This window comes from Triturus cristatus, chromosome 7 (assembly GCF_964204655.1).
Source record: "Triturus cristatus chromosome 7, aTriCri1.1, whole genome shotgun sequence".
Classification (NCBI taxonomy): Eukaryota; Metazoa; Chordata; class Amphibia; order Caudata; family Salamandridae; genus Triturus; species Triturus cristatus.
In genome coordinates this window covers 1844249364-1844273999 of record NC_140590.1, presented here as the reverse complement: position 1 = coordinate 1844273999, position 24636 = coordinate 1844249364, and the positions used below count along the sequence as shown (strand labels likewise).

Genomic DNA, 24636 nt, shown 5'->3' with positions numbered 1-24636 from the left:
TTGCTTTACAGTCTTAAGTGAAATAATCCTTACATAGCAGTTCCTCTGTACACTAGGTCTCCTGAAGACAAAGCACATTTGCATCTAACGTATATAAATATTGTAACTTCTCCCTACTATTCTTTATTCCTGCAGCCTTCCAAGATATTATTTTGAGTTCATTGCTAAAAGGATGGCTGTGGTATATGTTTACTGTTAGATCTGCTCGATGGTACACCGGGTAACCATTTCCATTTTGGACTCTCTTCTTTGGAATTCCATTTAGGGGGGGCAATCTTTAAGTTTCACTTGTAGACCATTTTTTGTAATACAGATTTTTAATTCCTCTGTTTCATATAAGCAATCATTTTACGAACCTTTACTCTGGGGAGGACATCCAAAGCCCCCAGATTATTGTACCCATTACAACGACTATTCCTATTTCCGAGGGATACGATCCTTTCACAGAGGCGGAAGTTGAGATTGCTATCAACAAAATAGTCCCAGCAAAGGCTCCCGGACCCGATGGTCTCCACAGCGACTTGTATAGATCGGACCCCAAACACTGGGCAAAGTATTTTGCCATCTTTTTTAACGCCCTCTTTAAGGGGTCCCTTATCCCAGAATCCTGGAAGGGAGCCGAGGTGATCCCAATATTTAAAAGGGGTTCCAGGGAGGAACCTGCCAATTACCGACCCATCAGCCTTATTAACGCTGGTCAGAAGGTCATTGGCAGGGTCCTCCTAGAAAGAATCCTTTTATGGGTTAATGAGAATGATATCCTCTCCCATTACCAAGCAGGCTTTAGACCTAACATAAGTACAATCAATCAGGTCTTTAGACTCCTTCTCTTATACTGGAAGGTGGTTTTGATTGGCAGGGGTAGCCTTCATCTGGCGTTTATAGATCTAAAGACCGCCTTCGACCTAGTCCCTCGGGATCGCTTATGGCAGGTCTTGAGGGATTTGGGCTTGCCTCCCCCTTTCCTTGACCTCTTGGTCCGGTTACACAAAGGGAATTATGCCCAGGTGAGGTGGGGCACCCAGGCCCAGAAGACTGCAAAGATCCATGTAAACAGGGGAGTTCGGCAGGGTTGCGAGCTGGCTCCCACCCTTTTTTTCATTGTTTGTATATGGGGTGGTGAAGTTTCTACAAGATGTCCCAGCTGACGCCCCGACATTGGCTGGTGATCGAGTCCCCACATTATTATTTGCCGACGACACCTTGCTAATCTCCAAAACCCCAGTAGGATTGCAAAAACTCCTGGATAGGTTTTATTTGTTTTGTACCCAGAGAGGCTTGAGCATTAATACCCTAAAAACCAAGCTTCTCTCATTTAACTCACGAAAACCATCTAATGTTGTTTTTAAGCTTGATGGTGTACCCCTGGAGATTGTCAAGACATTCGATTATCTCGGCATAAGAATTTCCGACAGATTGAGTTGGAGACCCCATATAGACAAAATGCTGTTAAGCCACAAACGGGTAGCGGGAACAATCAGCAAAGAACATCGTACCTCACATAGCAGACCACTCGCTCCTGCGTTGGTGATTTATCAGGCCAAAGCTGTAGGTTCGGCACTGTATGGAGCCGAACTCTGGGGCTTCGACAATCTCGAGGACATCTCCAGGTCCGAAAACAAATTTATGAGAGAGCTGGTTTCACTCCCGAGGGGAACGCCACTCAAGCCCCTTTTTAGAGATCTGGGTAGACATACGATAAAAGATATGGCAAGATTACGTCCTCTGCTTTTCTGGGTTCGATTACGGAGTACCCCTGAACTAGCGAAGTACAAAGAGGGTCTAAGAGAAATAATACATTTCCCGGGGTCCCACAAAATCCCCTGGTTACGCTCCTTTAAGAAGCTCTTTTTGTCACTAGGCCTTAGTGAAGTTTGGGACCATGGCGCAACTTTGAGCAAGACAGTTCTGAAGAAAGAGTATTGGGCATGGATAGACGCCCAGGAATCCAGTAGTACTGATATAGACAGCCTGACCGATGCTTTCTTTATGCACAAACTGGTTGTCAGCTTTGAGCCGTATTTAGACTTTGTACAGAAGCCCAGAGATAGATCCCTCTACATCCAATTCAGACTTGATATACTGCCAACCCGTGAGTACATGAACAAATGGAACCCACCCTACTAAACTCCGCCCACTCGTTTGAGTTGTAGTGGGTTGGTGGAAAATACGGCACATATTATGTTTGAATGCCCAGCCTACACAAAACCAAGAAGGCGATGGCTGGGACCTGTATGTCGATTGCTGGGCACGTTGAACTACCGGGTTGCACTGAGAATATTACGTTCCGATACCAGCCCAGTACTAGTTTGTGGAGTGGCAACATTTATTGGGTGGTCTTGGAACATTAGGGCCAAATGTTTACACCTACAATCATGAATTCTCTTTTAATATGTTTTTATTGCATAAATGTTTTAATGAACATATTTTAAACTGATTCTTAAAATGCACATTTTTTAAACCTCTCATATTTTGTACCTTGGCGTCAATAAGCTTTTCCCCTTTTTCCATTGTATTGCACTTTATAAGCTTGTACATTAATGCTTTTATGATATCATTTTATCGAAATAAAGCTTTTTGACTTGACTTGACTATAAGCAATCTCTACTATCTGAGAGTGAGTAAGTTGACAGACACCTATTGTCGAGGGCTCTATTTCGGGGTATCTCAAAGAATGGGATGACGTCAATTCCCCTGCTTTGCAGGCCTTCTGACCATTGCAACATACGGTTTGCAATAACTTTGGAATTAAACCTTACCCTCGACTTATGACCAACTTCTGTATTTAAGACTGAGACTAAACTTATATCACTACTTTTTATAAGTTTCAAACTTTCAATCTCCAAGAAATGTTTAAGAAGCGAAGTGCTATTTAATATTAAATCTGTATCAAACAGAGGAATACAATCTAACTGGAGTGTGTCCATACTCTCCCAGAGCGGTTCAACACCAGCTATCTCTGGTTTACCTCTCATTTTTACAGTGTCAGGAAATAGGACAGCCAAGGGGTTAAGTACAGATGAGAGAGGGTTAATTGGCCTCGACTGCTCCGCTGTTATAGGTAATGGAAGCCCCTCTATTATGGTATTAGCACAATCTCCTATAGAGTATGCAATATTTGTGTCAGAGACCTCATTGACCATCATTGACTCTGTTGTTAAATCTTTATTCACAGGGTTCACAGAATCAATTTCATCTCCCAGCTTTATATCTTGTGATGTATTTTGCAGAGGCTGGGAGGAAGTCTTCATTTTAACTGAATCCTCGATGTTTTCTTCAAAACAAATTCTCCTTTGCTTCTTTTTTGAGAATCTTCTTGTTGATTTCATCTTTTTCCCTCTATTCTTTTCCTTTTTCCCCTTCTTCTCATTTTTTTCCAGGTGTGAGGCTCCTAAGACTTTGTCTTTCTCATCACCTAACTGGGTTTTGAAAATAGGGAATACTTCCTGGTCTATCCTCTAGCTGAACTTTTTTACAGGTAGCACCAAGGTAACACCCATGTTAAAGAAGCAGAACTGTATACAGGTATCACCAAAGTAGCGACTGTGCTAAAGTTGTAGAAATGTATACAGGTGTTACCAAGGTAGCACCTATGTTAAAGAGTAGAACTGTTTACAGGTGCGGCCATGTTAAAGAAGTAACTCACTGACAGTAAAAGGGACAGATTTTGTCGATAATCTCCTTGCCCTAGGAATACAGAACCTGTTCCCAACACTTTTCCTCTATCCAGTTCAAGCATTCTATACCACTCATGCTAACTCCTTCTCCACCTTTGGATGGAAAACTCAGTGGTTCCACTTTAGAACCTAATGACTGACTCTTGAAGGAAGCTCACCAGCACCCTAGATTATGCTCCACTCCTTTTTTCCATGAAGATACCCACCCTACTTACAAGGCCCTACAGAAGGTGCCCCACCAAAACAAGGATGGTCCCCTACTAGATGCAGGTGCAAGTAGTGCCTCTAATATCCCCAGCGGGTTGGAGGGCGTGCTCTGCTTCACAGATTATAATATCCAAATACACAAAGTACTGGCAAAAGGACAACACCCATAGCCATAGCCTCCCGGAATGTTGCAGGCCTGAGACAAAATCTTGAGGACTTGGATTGGCACAGCTACATAGATAAATTTGATCTCTGCTTCTTTCATGAGACTTGTCAATTGACCCCCCATTTAAGTTGGGATATAAAATACTACAAGAATGCTATCCCATTGCAGAGAGGAAGACCCTCAGGGGGGCTTGTAATATGGATCAAAATAACCCTGGGAATGAGAACCAATGCCTATACTACCTAGATACGAACACTTAGAACAATGAAAAGTTTTACCTTTTAATGTCTACAACAGACCAACCGGGCAAAATCTCAATTCAGAGATTATTGATTTACTAGGCAGTTCCTTGGACCACGTAGACCCTAGTGATACTGTGATTGGATGTGGGGACTTTAGGAGCCTACAAACCACTTAACGGCCTAGAAAGTCTAACAGAGGAAGAGGACATGGCCAGGGGGTTGTCCAGCTAGAAGGTTGACACCAAAATCGTGCAACAATACCACAATATAAATAATGCAGCGTACCATTGAAGACCACCTAAGGGCATGTAATGGAAGGGTGACCAATAACAGGAATGACAAATTCTCCCTAAACACATTTGAGCATGGTAGCTCGCAGTCAAGAAAAGATTACATTATGCATTGTATGCACAGTGTGAGCAGGACTGCGAGCATTAGAATAGATGCGAGAGAGGAGAATGACCACAGGCCACTTTGTCTAGAATAATAGGTTACAAAGCAAGAGACGACCCACCCGGCACTTGCCTGCAAAATAGAAAGCCTCTAATAGGGAATAACAGTAGAGCTATTAAATGGCCTATGATCACAGGAAATATAGAGCTAAACACAAGTATTTATAACACATTTATAGAGGTAGTGAGTGCCTAAGTAGAGACAAGTGGATCATCAGTATTAACAATGTATAATTTCTTACTCGCAAAGTCAGAGTCCCTTCTCACCAGAGATACTGGGAAGAAACTAAAGCCCAACTATAAGATGGGCACAAAAACCAACCCCTGGTACACATCAGACTGAAGGAAAGCCACGAAATGCTTACTCAATAAACTAAAACAGAGAAGCGCAGACTCAATAAGGGATATCCACAGGAAAACATTGGCTACAGCAAGGAAGAATTGGGAGGAGAACAGTTGGCTGGACCACCTCCAGGCAGGAAAAAACAATAATATGGCAGAGTTCTGGAAAATAATTGCATGTGGGGGCAAGGACCAAGTAACGAGAACAGAGCACCACCTGGAGTCGGTAGCTTGGACCGAGCACTTCACTAATTTATATGCGAGCTTTTGGGACATTCCTATAGAATACTGTGAGCCTGCTAGCAATGAGGGAGACAGAGAAGGGATCATTTTTACGCTAAAAGAAACTGACCACAGAATAGACTCCTTCAAGCAGGGAAATGCCGCAGGACTAGATAGACTCCCCGGAGATCTGATCAAGCATGGCAAAAAGGTTTGAGTCCCATATGTCAACCTATTAGGCAACACTATAGCAGCAGGTACACCAGTACCGGCAACGTGGAAAGGGGCTGAAATTGTCCCTATTGACAAAAAAGGCAGCAAACAGAAACCTGAGAACTATAGGCCAATTAGCCTGATAGATGTGCTCCAAAAGATCTACGCCAGACAACTATTGAATAGGCTTAATGAATGGATAGAGACTCACAACATAACATCCCTGTACCAGGCAGGATTTAGACCTTGTATGGTGGATCAAGTCTATAGACCTTTATGCATTATTTGGAAATATGTCAAGGTAAAGGGGGGCCTCATCTATGTAGCATTTGTAGACCTGAGGGCTGCCTTAGACCACGCACCTGCATGTTTATTGTGGAACTTACTTAAAAAACAGGAAGTTCCAGCAAACCTGTTAGCTCAGATAAAAAGGCTATACTGTGATAACAACGTTAGAGTTCACTGGGGCATGAGGAGTGAGACAGGGATGCGTACTTTCCCCCACCATGTTCTCGCTCTACATTAATGATGTGGTTGACAAAAATCTGAAAATGACCCCCGAAGTTGAATGGGAATTTGGTACCAGCGTTACTATTCCCAGATGATACCATCTGATCTCGCAGACACCCAGGGGGCTTACAAAATGTAATGGCCGATTTTAATAGATACTGCAATGCAAAAGGTCTAGAAATAAATACTGGTAAAACTAAGTATATGGCCATAAATCCCCGTAAGGGTTTTAGAAATAATTTTAAGATGAACAACCAAAAATTAGAACACGACCCAAATTTCACCTACTTGGGTATATTACTCGATTCTAAGCTATCATGGAAACAGCAGGAAAACCACTCAGCACTATGGCATTTCCAGGGGGAAGGAGCTGTCCTCAAAACTACAGCTTATCCTAAAACAAAACCCTTGACACCAACCCAAGAGCTATATAAATGCAAGGCTCCTGCAACAGAATTGTATCGATCAGAACTCTGGAGTATTGTTGACACCAAACAACTAACAAACGGGGAATACAAGTTTGTGAGGAGACTAAAGGGGCTACCATCATCAACACCACTCAGCCCATTGCTTCACGATCTAGACATTAAGTGCATACTGCAAATTCCAACATTGCGTCCGCTGCTTTATTGGATAAGCTTGTGGATAATATCAGAATTAGCTGAATATAGAAATGGTGTAAGAGAACTCCAAGCCCTTGATAAATGTCTTACTTTCCCTTGGTTAAGGTTTGTTAAGAAATGATGATAGAATTAGGCCTCAGTTCATACTGGTCCGAGCCACATAGCCTAACATCAAGTTGCAAAAATGTATTGAAGAGAACTTATTGGTCATACACCCTGAATGCACTCCACCATGACCCAAGATTGGGAAGGCTAACAACCCAATTTCTATGTAAAAATTGAACCCAAGCTCGAAGAATTCTTTGCTAATGTACAACTGCATTTAGCAAGAACTCTTTCTTTGAAATTAAGGTATGACACTTTGCAGATCAAGAGTTATACAGCAAATTGGGGAAAAAGGGAGACCACACCTGCACTTTATGCACAACATGCACTTTAAGGTCTACTGAAAAAACAGCACATATCCTATTCTTCTGCCCCGCATATCCTGGGCAACGAGGAAATGGATACGTTGGTTGTGCAACACACTGGGATTCAAGAAACACCAAGATGCATTGAGAGTGCTGACAGCAAGCACTGTACCCTATGTAATATTTGCCTTATCCCAATATTTGTTTGTAGTAGGGAACTGTCCACAGATAGCGCCAAGATGCAGAGTAAGAATATGAACATGGAGGGGTGTATAAAGTAGCGCCTGAATGCCAATGGTACTAGGAATGCACGACAGAGATTCAAAGTATCAGGAAGCAACAATATGAAAAAACAAAATACAAGGCGGTACCAGCATTCAAATGAATGCAGATAGAAATGTATAGATTTAACATGTGTTCTTGGGTTCAACCTTTTAACTACTTTAAAAGCTTCCCACATCTCCCTTCTCAAAAACTTGTACATTCTGAGATATTATAAGATAGCTTCTTTGCTATTTTGGCTCTTCTGTCAACATTCAATGGAATGAATAATGTTTTTATTAGTGATTGGATGACACTGGTCCAAAGTGATGTTAGTCGATTATTGAGAGCAAAAGAACTAAGAGTAAACATTTAAGCAATAGTTGCAAATCTAGACAATGTTTTTGATATTATCACATTTCTCCACACCTGAAAGCGCTGAACTGGCTTCCTTCTGAGGCCAGAATACAGCTTAAGCTGGCATGCATCACACACAAGGCTTTATACTCAAATTCCCCTGCATATCTTGCACAAAAACTTGTAGTATCCGGAGGAATCAGAAACTCCTGGTCCGCCAGAGACCTCTTGCTCCAGCCTGCACGTTTCGTGAAAAGAAAACATACAATCGGCTTTTGCTGGGGCCGCGCCAAGAATATGGAACTCTCTCCCACCCACCATTAGAAGAATCCCCTCTCTGGCACACTTCAAAAAGGAGGCTAAAACCTTCCTTAGGGGTAAATTCCTTGTTTAAACTTTTACCTTCAACCACCACAGAGACCCTGATCAATTTCTGGCTATTGCCTCACTCTGATGACCAAGTCACCCCACCAAGAAACCTGGTGCCTTGTCTTGAGCAAACTGTACATATGTATCCTTCTATCCCTTATGTATCCAACACCCCACCCCCTCCCAATTGATTGTATACTCTTGTGTTTCCATGCTTTTTGTACAACACTATGATTCTGTAAAGCGCTCTGATACCCTAACGGGCCAAGTTCGAGCTTGATAAAACACAAAAATAAATAAATAAATAAATAAATCAATGGAAAGTCTCTATTTTCCAACATTTATTAATTCTCATATTTAATATACTCTCTTGCCCATGTGCTCCCAAGTGACCTTATGTAAGAACGCGTCATCACCAAGTTTATCAGATTTAAAAATAGACCTGTTGATCTACTCTCAATGTTCAAATACAATTTATGCGGTATAGGTAGGGCATAACCTTTTAGGCAGACTGATAATATGGTATTTTAACTTGCTGTGGTGGTTAAATAATTAAATGGGTCTTCTGTTCTGCAATCATCATTCCTCTGGTCCACCACTGAGAGCAGGTCCTCTTACCCCCATATATCAGAATCTTTTTTTCTTTATGTTAATGTCCATTGTTATACTACTGTCCAGGATCAAGGCATCATTCATATTTGTACTGAAATAGGAAATGTGCTGGCAATCGAACTTCAGGGAAGCAGTCCAAAATCTTGTGTGTGTGCCCCATTTTGATCATTAGAAATGTGGAAATGAAGGGCAATATTTATCGAAAAATCACACAGTGCAGCAAGACACCTTGATGAGCTGCATGATAGAGAGAAAAAGACACACAATAGATGGACACAATGCAGAACAAATCAGAACAGTCACCACCAGTCAAGAGATCTAGGGTAAATTCATCATTCTTTTTCTCACAATGCCACCACAGTTTAGACCGGGCCATATGCAAATCATTCTTGACCCTGTGCCTCATGGGAACAGTCCAGCCCACACTTCAAAGCCAGGTACTCCCTGGACCGGAAACAAGCATCCTAGGACAGGTTTTCACCCCTCATCAGCCAGGACAGCTTGAATCCTGTGACACAGTTAATGTATGACATTGTTCAGCATTCTGTCCATCAATTGTTCTTTTGCATTTGTCACCCTGAGTGGGACAGGTATGCCCAGATGTGGGTCCCTTGCTCTCCATGCCACTGGAGTCAAGCTATTCTGGCTGATGAGGGACGAAACCCCGAAACCGGTACAAGGATGCTTGTTTCCAATCCAGGGAGGACCTGGCATGGCAGTTCAGGCTGGACTGTTCCCATTGGCTACAGGGTCAAGACTGATTTGCTTATGGCTAGGTTCAAACTGGAAGGGCATGGTGAGCAAAAAAGTGATAGATTTAGGCCCAGATCTCTGTACTGGGGTGAATGTATGACATTATTCTGCATTCTGTCCATCAGTTGATCTTTTGCATTTGCACCCCCAGTGGGACGGGTATGCCCAGACGTGAGTCACGTGTTTTCCATGCCACTGGAGCCAAGCTGTTCTGACTGATGAGGGGAGAAATCCCAAAACCAGTCCTAGTATGCTTGTTTCCAGTATAGGGAGGACCTGGCCTGGCAGTTCAGGCTGCACAGTTCCCATTGGGCACAGGGTCAAGACTGATTTGCACATGGCTGGGTTCAAACTGGAATGGCATGGTGAGCAAACAAAAGGATAGATTTAGGCCCAGATATCTGTACTGGGGTGAATGGATGACATTGTTCTGCATTTTGTCCATCAATTGTTCTTTTTGCATATGTCACCCCGAGTGGGATGGGTATGCCCAGATGTGGGTCCCATGTTCTCCATTCCACTGGAGTCAAGCCACTCTGGCTGACGAGGGGTGAAACCCCGAAAGCGATCTTAGGATGCTTGTTTCCATTCCAGGGAGGACCTGGCATAGCAGTTCAGGCTAGACTGTTCCCATTGGCCACAGGGTCAAGACTGATTTGCATATGGCTAGGTTCAAACTGGAATGGCATGGTGAGCAAAAAAACGATGGACTAAGGCCCAGATCTCTGTACTGGGGTGAATGTATGACATTGTTCTGCATTCTGTCCATCATTTGTTTTTGCATGCTAGGAAGGGCAGGAATGCGCTGTATTTAACATTACATGGTGCACTCCCTGTGCTGGCACACAATGTGCTGCAGTGCGCCAATGCAGGCACCCTTGCACCATGGTGTAAGGGTGCCTGCGTTGTGAGCAGGATTGTTTTGTACAGGAAGGGACACCTTCCTGTACAAAATCAATCCCCTGGGGCATTTTCCTCTTCCTATGTGTGCTGCTGAATGCAGCACACATAAAAAACAGGATAAAACAAAGGGCAATAAAGATATTTCTCCTCGTTACGCCTCCCCGGGGTAAGCATAGCATTTTGACACAGTCCCAAGTCTGGGAAAAAACAAACTGGGAGTAGAGGGTCCAAAGGAGGTTTTAAGTCCAGCGCGGATAAATTCCCCAAGGTAAATTAATGCTAAACACAAAGTATCCACGTAATAGAAAAACAACACACAAAGACACAAGCAAAGAAAACTGGTCCTCTAATTTGGACGAAATCCCATCACACACGAAGGTGGCATGCTTCATCATCTGGGATTCTCTTCTTGGTGGGGACACCTAGCGCTACCAGGGGCTACAACGCTTTTACTGTGAGGGAGGAGCTCAGGGATGTTTCAAATTCCTACTCTACAGAGGATTTACTAAGATCCTCCAGATGTGAAACGCTTAGCTGTTTGGGTAATGGGCGCAGTGCTGGGAATTGCGTAACAAAGTGATGTGGGTACTACTAAAGCTAACTATTAGGAGTTAAAATAACTTTATTGGCTCACTGCTAGTGTTAGGATTAAAAACAGTGCATGTGCAGTATAAAAAATGTTTACTGCACGTCCAAATAAAGAGGTCTACATGTTTCGGCCTGTGTGACCCACAAGGGTGCCGTGGCCTTCTTCAGGACCTAGATGAAAAATGCTACTGCGTTTCAACAAGTGATACAGTGAAAATTGTTAAGAATTGGTTAGAAATTTAGCTGTTGGGAAATGCAGAACAGATACAACATACAAAACCAGTAGTCTCACTTTTGGTGAACAACGATAAACTGGTATAAACTTGTAAAAAGACAAAAGGGAGAAAGGCAACCCAATGCTTGTGTCTAAGAGTATAATTAGGACAAAAAAATGGTGTGAGTCATATATACTCATCAGCAAAATGTTTTATAGCATGCAAACATACATGGTTATGTAAATTTAATCGTACCCATTGTTTACGAGTAAGAGGCCTCACCTTAGCCTGGCAACAGCTCAGGACGGGAGGCACCACTCTGGAAAAAGGAACGTTTGCCAGTGTCAGACCTATATATCACTATTCAGTCAGACACGACTGCAACATTCAGATGTAATTAAGAACCTGTTAGATGAGTCAGTCATAAGTAAGGGGATGCCCATAGACCAACCTTCACGATGATGACAAAACGATACATACACGTTAACATATACTCTCAACTAACCTAAGCCTGAGTGCGTTAGAAATGTGTATTCAGTAAATGCAAAGAATACATATCTGAAAAAAGCAGTGCGACAGTGGAATCATTATGCACAGAATGTGGCCTCATAGACAAGGTCATGTGGAACTATACATGCCGGTGGGTTGTACAAAGTTAAAGTGTAAAAAATGTGGTTGTATACATTAGCCACACTCCAAATTGAACAGATGCAGGTTCTTAGCCTAAAGAAAGGGGCGTGTGGCAAACATGGTCTTATAGACAAGTACATGGGAAACTTTACATGCTGGTGGGTTGTTCAAAGTTTATGTGTTAAAATTCAGTTGCATGTGCATGTCTCTCCACAAATTTTAAAAAGAAAGGGGTGTATCAGTTAAAATGTGTGCAGTGTGCCTAACATATTGCTGTTTAGACATCGTACCCACAGCAGTCCGGACAGCAATATTTTTACGGCACCCAAAAAGTGCTGGGAAAGCGAAGTACGCCGCGAAACGACCAGATTAGGGGGCCCGGTACGCGCCGTACCCCCCCCCCAGCCCCCGTAAGTACGCGCCAAACCCCCCCAGCCCCCGTATGAACGCGCCAAACCCCCCCAGCCCCCGTATGTACGCGCCAAACCCCCCCAGCCCCTGTATGTACGCGCCGAACACCCCCCCAGCCCCCGTATGTACGCGCCGAAACCCCCCAGCCCCCGTATGTACGCGCCGAACCCCCACCCGTGTATGTACACCAGTGTACGTACGCACCGTACCCCCACCCGTGTATGTACGACGCGAACCCCCAGCGCGTAGCGCTGGGGGTTCACGCCGTACGGGTGGGGGTACGGTGCGTACGTACACTGGTGTACATACACGGGTGGGGGTACGGTGCGTACGTACACTGGTGTACATACACGGGTGGGGGTACAGTCCGTACGTACACTGGTGTACATACACGGGTGGGGGTACGGTGCGTACGTACACTGGTGTACATACATGGGTGGGGGTACGGTGCGTACGTACACTGGTGTCCATACACGGGTTGGGGTACGGTCCGTACGTACACTGGTGTACATACACGGGTGGGGGTACGGTGCGTACATACGGGGGCTGGGGGGGTTGGCGCGTACATACGGGGGCTGGGGGGGTTCGGCGTGTACATACGGGGTCTGGGGGGGGTTCGGCGCATATGCGGGGACATGTCTTCATGGTTGCAATGGGAGTCCGGTCCGGACGGTGTTTTTTCCATACGGTTGAAACATCGGACGCACGGGACGGATCGTACTTGCGCGCTCGGACTTCACTTTTCACATTTGGACGTAAAAACGTCCGGGGATGTGTCGGACACGTTTACCGACCCGAGGACATGTGGGGGAATTTTTCCCATACGAATCGTACTTGCAAGTTTGTACGGTACTTGTACGATTCGTATGGAAAAAAAACCGGATACGATTCGAACGGGGAAATCTTTCCAGGATCGGAATCGGCCCCTTAATGTCAAAATATTTTAACAATTATAAGTAATCAACGTAATGTAAAAATACATTAAACATATATGTATAAAATACAATATATATATTTTTACTTAATAATAATTAATAATTATTTTAACTAATTATACAATGTTAGAAATATATAAAAAATTATAAATGAATATATATATATACATAACCTGTAACCGAAAAAAATATGCTATAAATTAAAATATTAAAATATGTTTCTTTTTTAAAAGTACATTTTACACTACATTGAGTGCAACAGTAGGGAAAGTGTTGGATAGTGTAGGGGAAAAATATTATTCCCACTCCAATGAGTGCAACAGTAGGGAAAGTGATGGATAGCGGAGGGGAATAATATACTATTCCCACTCCAGCAGCGCAACAGTACGGAAAGTGTTGGATAGAGGAGGGGAATAATTTACTATTCCCACTCCAATAATTGCAACAGTAGGCAAAAAGTTTGGATAGCGAGGGGAATAATTTACTATTCCCACTCCAACGAATGCAACGGTAGGTAAAATGTTGGATAGCGGACAGAAATGATTTGCTATTCCCACTGAAGTAGTGCAACAGTACGGAAAGTGTTGAATAGAGTAGGGGAAAAATGTACTAGTCCCACTCCTATAATTGCAACAGTAGGCAAAAAGTTTGGATAGCGAGGGGAATAATTTACTATTCCCACTCCAATGAATGCAACAGTAGGTAAAATGTTGGATAGGGGACGGAAATGATTTACTATTCCCACACCAGCAAGTGCAACAGTAGGGAAAGTGTTGGATAGCGTAGGGATAAAAATTACTATTCCCACACCAGCAGGTGCAACAGTAGGGAAAGTGTTGGATAGCGGAGGAGAAAAAATTACTATTCCCACTCCAGCAAGTGCAACAGTAGGGAAAGTGTTGGATGGCGGAGGGATAAAAATTACTATTTCCACTCCAGCGAGTGCAATAGTAGAGAAAGTGTTGGATGGCGGACGGGTAAAAATTACTATTCCCACTCCAGCGAGTGCAACAGTAGGGAAGGTATTGGATAGCAGAGGGGTAAAATGACTGTTCCCACTCCAGCGAGTGCAACAGTAGGAAAAGTATTGGATAGCAGAGGGGTAAAAATTACTATTCCCACTCCAGCGAGTGTAACAGTAGGGAAAGTGTTGGCTAGCGGAGGGGTAAAAATTAAGATTCCCACAAAATAAAATAAAATTTTAAAACAAACAAAATATCTACTGTAATACAAAATTAAGTCAAGAACCCAAAACCAAACACATATATAAATATATCAAAATTTAAAAACATAGAAACATAACATAAATAAGCAAACATTTGCAAATATATATAAAAATATTACTTTTGTAATTAAAAAAAATTCGAACAAATAACTATCTTGTTATAAAAACTAATTTCAATCCAAAAATGTTTACATTACATAAAGTAATATTTTTATTTCCTACCCTATACCACCACACAATTTACAACACACATCTAAATTTAAAAAAAAACTGTATCTCCATATTTAACACAATTAATTAACAATTATAGAAATATTAATAATTAAAAAACACATTTAAAAAAGTAAAACTGAATGTACTAACAAAACATTACAGCTCTAGAACAGAAATAACCAAACTAAATAAAAATGTAGGGGCTCATTACGATGGCGGAACGATCGCTACTGCCAGACCAGCGGTGACGATCATTCCGCCATCGTCACGAGATTTACCCCGCCACATTATGATGGTGGTGGGTATCGCGGCGGACAGAAAGTCCGTCCACCTCTTTTCCGCCAGTGGCAATCGTCACGATTGCCTGCCGGGCGGAGCAGGACCACTAATATGGTGGCAGTGCCTAGCAGGCCGCCATATTAGGATGTTGAGTTTCAAAGGCTGGCGGGTTTGCGTCCAGGGGCCCGTTGCGGGCCCCTCTTGTGTCTGGGGGAGGTGGGGTGCACTTGGGGGTACCTATGGTACCCCACTACATTTTGCAGCACCAAGTGGCACGCACCATGTGGTGCAGTGAAATGCCAGGCATGCAATTTTAACATCGCGGCGGGTGCTGCTGTTAGCAGCGCCCGCCACAATGTTAAAATACAGAATGCGACCGCCATGGTGGCTGTCGCATCCTAATTTAAGGTGCAGGACCATTGCGGTACCATCTGCGGGGATGTGAGGCAGACTCAGGTCATCCTAATGGGCCCCTAATCAATTAACAAAAATATTTATCAATTAAAAAATGGCTATTAATAATCAAGTAATGATTAATTAATTTAAACTAAATTACTTTCCACCATATACCCCAATAAACACCAAAAACACACACCTAACAAATATTTACACAATTTACATAACTTATTTTACATTAATAAATGAATATCAATTAACAAAAAATCATTAATTAATTTAAAAAACATTTAATTCCCACCATTTACCACTATAAACCCCACAACTCACACATCAAAATTATTACACAATTGACAAAATTAAAATGCAATTATTTAATTAGCATCAATGAACAAAGAATTAATTAATCAAAAACTAAATAACATCCCACCATTTTACATCTAGGTCCTGAAGAAGGCCACAACACCCTTGTGGGTCACCTGCCCATTTTACACTACATTGAGTGCAACAGTAGGGAAAGTGTTGGATAGTGTAGGGGAAAAAATTATTATTCCCACTCCAATGAGTGCAACAGTAGGGAAAGTGATGGATAGCGGAGGGGAATAATAAACTATTCCCACTCCAGCAGCGCAACAGTACGGAAAGTGTTGGATAGAGGAGGGGAATAATTTACTATTCCCACTCCAATAATTGCAACAGTAGGCAAAAAGTTTAGATAGAGGGGGGAATAATTTACTATTCCCACTCCAACGAATGCAACGGTAGGTAAAATGTTGGATAGCGGACAGAAATGATTTCCTATTCCCACTGCAGCAGTGCAACAGTACGGAAAGTGTTGAATAAAGTAGGGGAAAAATGTACTAGTCCCACTCCTATAATTGCAACAGTAGGCAAAAAGTTTGGATAGCGAGGGGAATAATTTACTATTCCCACTCCAATGAATGCAACAGTAGGTAAAATGTTGGATAGCGGACGGAAATGATTTACTATTCCCACTCCACCAAGTGCAACAGTAGGGAAAGTGTTGGATAGCGTAGGGATAAAAATTACTATTCCCACACCAGCAGGTGCAACAGTAGGGAAAGTGTTGGATAGCGGAGGAGAAAAAATTACTATTCCCACTCCAGCAAGTGCAACAGTAGGGAAAGTGTTGGATGGCGGAGGGATAAAAATTACTATTCCCACTCCAGCGAGTGCAATAGTAGGGAAAGTGTTGGATGGCGGACGGGTAAAAATTACTATTCCCACTCCAGCGAGTGCAACAGTAGGGAAGGTATTGGATAGCAGAGGGGTAAAAATGACTGTTCCCACTCCAGCGAGTGCAACAGTAGGAAAAGTATTGGATAGCAGAGGGGTAAAAATTACTATTCCCACTCCAGCGAGTGTAACAGTAGGGAAAGTGTTGGCTAGCGGAGGGGTAAAAATTACTATTCCCACAAAATAAAATAAAATTTTAAAACAAACAAAATATCTACTGTAATACAAAATTAAGTCAAGAACCCAAAACCAAACATATATATAAATATATCAAAATTTAAAAACATAGAAACATAACATAAAGAAGCAAACATTTGCAAATTTATATAAAAATATTACTTTTGTAATTAAAAAACAATTCAAACAAATAACTATCTTGTAATAAAAACTAATTTCAATCCAAAAATGTTTACATTACATAAAGTAATATTTTTATTTCCTACCCTATACCACCACACAATTTACAACACACATCTAAATTTAAAAAAAAAGTGTATCTCCATATTTAACACAATTATTTAACAATTACAGAAATATTAATAATTAAAAACACATTTAAAAAAGTAAAACTGAATGTACTAACAAAACATTACAGCTATAGAACAGAAATAACCAAACTAAATAAAAATGTAGGGGCTCATTACGATGGCGGAACGATCGCTACCGCCTGGCCAGCGGTGAAGATCATTCCGCCATCGTCATGAGATTTACCCCGCCACATTATGATGGTGGTGGGTATCGCGGCGGACAGAAAGTCCGTCCACCTCTTTTCCGCCAGTGGCAATCGTCACGATTGCCTGCCGGGCGGAGCAGGACCACTAATGTGGTGGCAGTGCCTAGCATGCCGCCATATTAGGATGTTGAGTTTCAAAGGCTGGCGGGTTTGCGTCCAGGGGCCCGTTGCGGGCCCCTCTTGTGTCTGGGGGAGGTGGGGTGCACTTGGGGGTACCTATGGTACCCCACTACATTTTGCAGCACCAAGTGGCACGCACCATGTGGTGCAGTGAAATGCCAGGCATGCAATTTTAACATCGCGGCGGGTGCTGCTGTTAGCAGCGCCCGCCACAATGTTAAAATACAGAATGCGACCGCCATGGTGGCTGTCGCATCCTAATTTAAGGTGCAGGACCGTCGCGGGACCATCTGCGGGAATGTGAGGCAGACTCAGGTCATCCTAATGGGCCCCTAATCAATTAACAAAAATATTTATCAATTAAAAAATGGCTATTAATAATCAAGTAATGATTAATTAATTTAAACTAAATTACTTTCCACCATATACCCCAATAAACACCAAAAACACACACCTAACAAATATTTACATAATTTACATAACTTATTTTACATTAATAAATGAATATCAATTAACAAAAAATCATTAATTAATTTAAAAAACATTTAATTCCCACCATTTACCACTATAAACCCCACAACTCACACATCAAAATTATTACACAATTGACAAAATTAAAATGCAATTATTTAATTAGCATCAATTAACAAAGAATTAATTAATTAAAAACTAAATAACATCCAACCATTTTACATCTAGGTCCTGAAGAAGGCCACAACACCCTTGTGGGTCACCTGCCCATTTTACACTACATTGAGTGCAACAGTAGGGAAAGTGTTGGATAGTGTAGGGGAAAAAATTATTATTCCCACTCCAATGAGTGCAACAGTAGGGAAAGTGATGGATAGCGGAGGGGAATAATAAACTATTCCCACTCCAGCAGCGCAACAGTACGGAAAGTGTTGGATAGAGGAGGGGAATAATTTACTATTCCCACTCCAATAATTGCAACAGTAGGCAAAAAGTTTAGATAGAGGGGGGAATAATTTACTATTCCCACTCCAACGAATGCAACGGTAGGTAAAATGTTGGATAGCGGACAGAAATGATTTCCTATTCCCACTGCAGCAGTGCAACAGTACGGAAAGTGTTGAATAAAGTAGGGGAAAAATGTACTAGTCCCACTCCTATAATTGCAACAGTAGGCAAAAAGTTTGGATAGCGAGGGGAATAATTTACTATTCCCACTCCAATGAATGCAACAGTAGGTAAAATGTTGGATAGCGGACGGAAATGATTTACTATTCCCACTCCACCAAGTGCAACAGTAGGGAAAGTGTTGGATAGCGTAGGGATAAAAATTACTATTCCCACACCAGCAGGTGCAACAGTAGGGAAAGTGTTGGATAGCGGAGGAGAAAAAATTACTATTCCCACTCCAGCAAGTGCAACAGTAGGGAAAGTGTTGGATGGCGGAGGGATAAAAATTACTATTCCCACTCCAGCGAGTGCAATAGTAGGGAAAGTGTTGGATGGCGGACGGGTAAAAATTACTATTCCCACTCCAGCGAGTGCAACAGTAGGGAAGGTATTGGATAGCAGAGGGGTAAAAATGACTGTTCCCACTCCAGCGAGTGCAACAGTAGGAAAAGTATTGGATAGCAGAGGGGTAAAAATTACTATTCCCACTCCAGCGAGTGTAACAGTAGGGAAAGTGTTGGCTAGCGGAGGGGTAAAAATTACTATTCCCACAAAATAAAATAAAATTTTAAAACAAACAAAATATCTACTGTAATACAAAATTAAGTCAAGAACCCAAAACCAAACATATATATAAATATATCAAAATTTAAAAACATAGAAACATAACATAAAGAAGCAAACATTTGCAAATTTATATAAAAATATTACTTTTGTAATTAAAAAACAATTCAAACAAATAACTATCTTGTAATAAAAACTAATTTCAATCCAAAAATGTTTACATTACATAAAGTAATATTTTTATTTCCTACCCTATACCACCACACAATTTACAACACACATCTAAATTTAAAAAAAAAGTGTATCTCCATATTTAACACAATTATTTAACAATTACAGAAATATTAATAATTAAAAACACATTTAAAAAAGTAAAACTGAATGTACTAACAAAACATTACAGCTATAGAACAGAAATAACCAAACTAAATAAAAATGTAGGGGCTCATTACGATGGTGGAAAGATCGCTACCGCCTGGCCAGCGGTGACGATCATTCCGCCATCGTCATGAGATTTACCCCGCCACATTATGATGGTGGTGGGTATCGCGGCGGATAGAAAGTCCGTCCACCTCTTTTCCGCCAGTGGCAATCGTCACAATTGCCTGCCGGGCGGAGCAGGACCACTAATATGGTGGCAGTGCCTAGCAGGCCGCCATATTAGGATGTCGAGTTTCAAAGGCTGGCGGGTTTGCGTCCAGGGGCCCGTTGCGGGCCCCTCTTGTGTCTGGGGGAGGTGGGGTGCACTTGGGGGTACCTATGGTACCCCACTACATTTTGCAGCACCAAGTGGCACGCACCATGTGGTGCAGTGAAATGCCAGGTATGCAATTTTAACATCGCGGCGGGTGCTGCTGTTAGCAGCGCCCGCCACAATGTTAAAATACAGAATGCGACCGCCATGGTGGCTGTCGCATCCTAATTCAAGGTGCAGGACCGTCGCGGGACCATCTGCGGGGATGGCAGGCAGACTCAGGTCATCCTAATGGGCCCCTAAACAATTAACAAAAATATTTATCAATTAAAAAATGGCTATTAATAATCAAGTAATGATTAATTAATTTAAACTAAATTACTTTCCACCATATACCCCAATAAACACCAAAAACACACACCTAACAAATATTTTCACAATTTACATAGCTTATTTTACATTAATAAATGAATATCAATTAACACAAAATCAATAATTAATTTAAAAACATTTAATTCCCACCATTTACCACTATAAACCCCACAACTCACACATCAAAATTATTACACAATTGACAAAATTAAAATGCAATTATTTAATTAGCATCAATTAACAAATAATTAATTAATTAAAAACTAAATAACGTCCCACCATTTAACATCTAAGTCCTGAAGAAGGCCACAACACCCTTGTGGGTCACCTGCCCAAAACATGTAGACCTGTTTATTTGGACACACAGAAAACATTTTTTATACTGCACATGCACTGTTTTTAATCCTGACACTAGCAGTGAGCTAATAAAGTTATTTTCACTCCTAGTAGTTAGTTTTAGTAGCACACAAATCACTTGGTTAAGTAATTCCCTGAACTGCGCCCATTACCCAAACAGCTTAGCATTTTCGCATCTGGGGGATCTTAGTATATCCTCTATATAGTAGGAATTTAAAACATCCCTGAACTCCTCCCTCACAGTGAGGGGGTTATAGCCCATGGCGTTGCTAGGTGTCCCCGCCAAGAGGAGAATCCCAGATGATGAAGCATGCCACCTTGGTGGGTGATGAGATTTCTTCCTAATTAGAGGACTTATTTATGAGTGACAAGCTTTCTTTGCTTGTGTCTTTATATGTTGTTTTTCTAGCAGGTCAGACCAGTGGATACATTGGGGTCAATTAGGAAGTCAGCCCGCCACCCTAGCAGTGCTGGGACAGGCTGCCAGTGGTGCAGTGGTTCGGCACTGCCATTTGGATGCGACTGCCACCGTGGCGGTCGTATCCTGCATATTCAACATTGTGGCGGGCGGTGCTGTGAGAAGCACCCGCCACAATGTAGAATATGCATGTCGTGCATAAGCATGCACAACGTAACAGGCACCACGGGGTGCCTGCCACCTTGTGTATGCCAATGTAGGGGGGTACCATTGGTACCCCCCAAGTGCAGCTCACCACCCTTCCCAGCCCCCTGAGGGGCACAACGGGCCCCAAAAGCGATTCCCGCATGCCTTTCCATGGCGGAGTCTCAGCCATGGAAAGGCATAACCCGTCTACAGCACCACCATATTATAGGCCTTTCCCGCCCGGGAGGCAATCGTGACGATTGCCTACCGGTGGAAAAGTGGCAGGCGGTCTTTCCGTCCTCTGCTGTACCCGCACCACACTAAAAGGCCGTCAGGCGGGGTGTTTTAGCAGGCAGATTGCCACCGCCGGTCGCACGGTGGCAATCTGCCCGCCATTCTATAAGGCCCCTAAGTGTTTAACAGTCTCAAGTGTACCAGTAATGGTAAATCTGGGGATGTGCCAAAATCCAGGGGTGGGAGCGCCCACACTCCACTAATTGAAAACCTCCTGGGGCAGAGTAAAGAAATGAAGTGATTTGCGCTGAGTATGTTGCTCTACATTAATCAAACCATTTTGTGCCACACAAGGTGGCGTTGCGTGGCTTGATAAATCTAACTTAAGAGCTTCGTCACTCTTGCATTCAGTTGCGTGGTGCAAGGGCAGAGCAACTCATTAATAGATTTGCCCCCAAAAGCATAAGTTTATTTTTTACAGATAATCAAATACAATCGCTGATGTTAATCTGGTGCCAGATGCCTGTTTATAATAGATAGAATTAGCATCATAATTGTTCTGGGACTCTCTAGGCATCTAGTTGTTGCTAAAGGGTAGCTCTGTTAACCTTGTCGAACACAGCCAAAAAGTCCAGTAAGCAGATATAAAGAACTAGTGACCACCTCACTGATTATGTTGAGAACGACAATCTTATCTAATGTTTCTCAGCCCTGCCAAATCTGTTTGATAGGGAATACCACCTACAGTAATTAGTGCTAACACTGGGTCTTTGATTACACATCCCTGTAGTTGTCTGAATATGGTTTCTGTATTATGCAATATAGATTTTGCTATGGAATTTAGTCCCAAGATCTTTCAGGTCTGAACAGGGCTAAACAGTGGTGTCACCAAAGGGTTTAAATACGATGTCCTTGAGTCCTAGATATCTGTGTGATTGACCCCCTTAAAGGCTTGAAGAAGGCAAACATGCAGGTCATCAGACTTCACCAATCAGGGTAGTGACTATTCAGGATTCACTTCTCAGGACTCTCGAAGCCAGGCCATACATGGGACTGAAAGGAACAGGTGCTTAGTTCTACTCATAAGAACTGGGGGAGGCTGCAGCGGGATGCCCACTGGAGCCAAAGACCTTGGAAAATGAGAGATAGAGAGGAGAGATAGGGAGCCTTTTAGGGGCATGCCCCTTGGGGCTGGGAGCATCAACATAGGGTGCAACAGAACAAAGGTGTGCCCCCAACAGGCAGGCCTTTTAGGGGCAGAGTCTCCAGAAGAAAATTAAAAAAAGGTGGAAAAGGGAACCTTCAATGGACCTAGTACTTTTTTGATGCATACAATATTAAAGGAATGGAGCCTCATGCCAAAGACAGACAGCATCCTTATGTGCAAGATTAAGAAACATGAACAGATAGCTTTCTTTGAGCCATATTATGAAGAAGGGCGACAACATTATCGCCGCTTTAACGGCAGGAAACTGCCGCTAAAGCGGCGATCAGGGGCTTGATAATATGCCCTTGAGAATTAAAATAGAAGCCCAGATTTGATGTCCTTCACACCAGAACCTGGGCTTCTATTGGAATTCTCAAAGGCATATTATAAAGCCCCTGATCACTGCTTTAGCGGCAGTTTCCTGCCGTTAAAGCGGTGATAATGTTATCGCTGTTCTTGATAATATGGCCCCTTGTAACTTAACTGTGGGAGGATCCCTTTCATGATGCTTTCAATATGGAAATAACAGACAAATTTAAATCAATAACATTGAAAACAGACCCCTTTACAAGGTCCGCTTACTTTTCACCTGCACAAAGGTGATGGTAAGCGGGCCTTATAGAGCAGTCGCTGCTAAAGATAATTATCATTAAGCTTTCCAGGAATCTTTTTGAATCCAAATCAAACATACTACACAACTTGAGAATGGACTCAATCGATTGGTTAGATCACCAAGGGCTGAGTTACAGAAAGTGCTCCCCTAGGACGGAACAGGTGTTTGTACCTGCTCCTTGCCCCCCCCCCCCCTCCCCCAGGTATTACAGACACGCTGTAGATTCTTGTAAGGCCACTTCTATGACATGGATCACACATGAGCACATTTTAAGTTAATTTGATCACAATGGGGGTATTTGGGGATGTGGTTATGTGCAAATGAGGGAACACTTTGCCTTTGCACCATATGACAGTCGCAAATGAAGAGGCCAAAAAACTGTCAAGTGGCGCACTACCTGAGCACCACATAGAAGAAGCCTGCCATCCGTACTCCCCCGAAGGATGCCACTGGGAAGCAGGGCATGTGTCACAAGGACCCTTTGGGCATCCCAATCTTTATACAGAAGCTGGTACACTTGCGGTGAAAGATGGAGCTGTGGTTTCAAACAACAGCACTGCCTTTCATTAATGCACTCTTCTCAGCACAGGTGTAAACTGTCAGAGGACACTCTTGAGATGGAGACAATATATTGTTTGGGTAATCATACACACTGCACCAGTCTGCACCACGCACACCTAGTTAAGACCCGCTTTCTGCATTATCAGCCTCAGACTTACAATGAACTAAAGTGTCTGGAAGCAGAGATGCTCAGGGAATAGTTTCAAGAAGGTTAAACAAAAAGAAGGAAAGAGCAGAAAAGGAATGAGAAACAGCAGAGAAGTAGGAAGAGGGAAACAGAGAGAGAAAGGCAGAAAGAGAAAGATAGAGATAGAGATAGAGACAGAGAAAGAGAGAGAGAAAGAGAGAGAGAGAAAGAGAGAGAGAGAGAAAAAGAGAGAGAGAGAGACACCAATAGAGAAAAGGTCTTCCTGTCGGCGCTGAAGGAGATAGGAATCTCAGGTCTCAATGCTGGCTGAAGCTGTAGAACAAACCGCCCCATGCCCCTTCCACTCATCTGTTCATCCTTAAGATACAGTCAGCCATGCAAGGGAGCTGGGGGATAATAGCAGAGGATATAAAACACTTTGGCTCTACAGTGTATTACCCCGGGACGGTTCTCTCAGTGCACGTCTCTGGAATGGTCTCATCAAGCATGTTGCAGGAGTGATTCCTGCAAGGCCACACACAGGGCTTCCTCCTTTCAAATATGCAAGAGTACTTCAATTAATTGACAGGAATGACGTCAGCGTCCCTTGATATTATATTTTATCATCTGTTCTTGCCAGTTACCGGCGTCCGGGGCACAATGCGCATGATGGAATGTATTCAAAAAGTCAAGAGGCACAGTCTAAAGAAATACCAACACAATAAGATGGACAGAATGCTGAACAAATTAACTATTCACCTCAGAACAGAGATTTCGGCCTAAATCCATCTTTTTTTGCTCGCCATGCCATTCCAGTTTGGACCGAGCCATATACAAATCAG

At 42.6% G+C, this 24636-nt stretch overlaps 1 pseudogene; it reads left to right on the top strand.

The window, feature by feature from the left end:
• Positions 1–5237: 5237 nt before the first annotated feature.
• LOC146813403 (olfactory receptor 5AR1-like) overlaps positions 5238–24636 on the top strand; it is a 90516-nt pseudogene continuing 71117 nt past the window's right edge.